The 1,592-nt window shown below is 33.9% G+C and overlaps 1 long non-coding RNA gene across 1 annotated transcript; it reads left to right on the top strand.

The window, feature by feature from the left end:
- The first annotated feature begins 186 nt into the window (after positions 1-186).
- On the top strand, positions 187-1,586 carry LOC140966428 (uncharacterized). The gene is made up of 3 exons (XR_012173352.1): positions 187-386; positions 1,287-1,355; positions 1,446-1,586. It is a non-coding gene; the product is annotated as an uncharacterized lncRNA (long non-coding RNA).
- The last annotated feature ends 6 nt before the right edge of the window (positions 1,587-1,592 follow it).

The following is a 1,592-nucleotide window of genomic DNA, read 5'->3' as shown; positions in this document are numbered from 1 at the left end:
ATTTTTTATAATTATATTTTGATTCTCATTTAAATATAAATCAAACAAATTATAAAAAATATTATATAAATATACAATACGTGCATCGATATACTAGTTAGTATTATTATAGAAAATTTTGAATTTTGTGAGGTGGAAAAAATTTGAAAGTTTCGGTTCACTCAAAAATAGGATTAAAAAAAAATTTAAAAATGGCAGAGACTTCACCACTCAAGCTTCTATATAAAGAGACGCCTCTAGCCCGTTCCTTAATCGACTCCTGCCTTCATTTCCTCTTCTGCGTTCCAATTGAGGAGAGGCGGCGGAAGACCCGATCGTTCGTCTCATCGGAAGATAGTGACGCAGCAGACTCTTGCTTTCTTTACCAGCTACTTCTTTAATTAAAGGTTGTTATTTTTGCTCTGTTTCCTGTTGTTTTCGTATTAGTAGGTGGATGCTTATTCAATCTTCTGTTCTATCGGTTGATTTTATGACTCGATTTTGCTTGTTGTGAAGCATGACTATGAGATCTGGATTTGAGTTGTGTGCAGATCTACTTTTACCTTATTTGTTAAGGATTAGACTTGGCGATTTTAAAGAAATTTGTTGCGCTCGACTCCGATCTGAAGTTTACACCATTGTAGCTTTTATTGATCTGTTTTTCTTCTTATAGATCTGAATTTATTTCGATGCTTTTTCTTACTTGTTTTCGTATAAATGATCTCGTCTGATTGATGCTTCTGAAAAGAAGTGGATAGAGTTGATACTTGATGTATGCTTTATACGTGAGTGCTTAATTGAATGTCCTCATGGTTTTAACGATAAATAATTTGTGTTGACTTGTTTTTTTTTTAAAAATTTTTGCCTAATATATTATCACGAGATATCTCTGCATCTTCTTGTTGAGATGTCAACTGCGTATTATTCGTAAAAGAGTTTGTTTCTTATTATTTTGTGTATTTTTATAAATAGATTCACATCTATTTATTTGAATCGTCAAATAGTCACTTTATTATTTCTAGCAAATTTAGAATTTTATTTTGTATAATCAAAACACGAAGAGTACATTTTATTTTACTTTATGTTCTCTAGGATTCCTCAAATACAAGGTTTTTTTTTCTAATATATCAATCTTCATTTTGTTAAATATTTTTTTACCCGGATTTCTGTTTTTTTGTGTGGTTATTTTACCTTTTCTTTTCAAAATTCCTGGACCTGTGAGCCTGGATGAGTGTCAAACAGCATGTGCTACATTGTTTACCTCTGATTTCTTGTGATCTAATAATTCAATCTTGGTACTTTTACAGTCATAGAAAATGACCGATGCTGAGGATATTCAGCCCCTCGTCTGCGATAATGGAACTGGAATGGTGAAGGTTCGTATGTCATCTGAATTGCTATGGAAACTTTTGTTTTCCAGAACCACTCTGAAATAAGTTTGATCTCTGGTTTGTGTTTTATGCCAGGCTGGATTTGCTGGTGATGATGCTCCTAGGGCAGTGTTTCCAAGTATCGTGGGTCGACCCAGACACACTGGAGTCATGGTCGGGATGGGACAAAAGGATGCCTATGTGGGTGATGAAGCTCAGTCCAAAAGAGGTATCTTGACCTTG

This window comes from Primulina huaijiensis, unplaced genomic scaffold (assembly GCF_012295235.1).
Source record: "Primulina huaijiensis isolate GDHJ02 unplaced genomic scaffold, ASM1229523v2 scaffold206238, whole genome shotgun sequence".
In the NCBI taxonomy this organism is placed as follows: Eukaryota; Viridiplantae; Streptophyta; class Magnoliopsida; order Lamiales; family Gesneriaceae; genus Primulina; species Primulina huaijiensis.
This window is presented reverse-complemented; position numbering and strand designations above follow the sequence as displayed.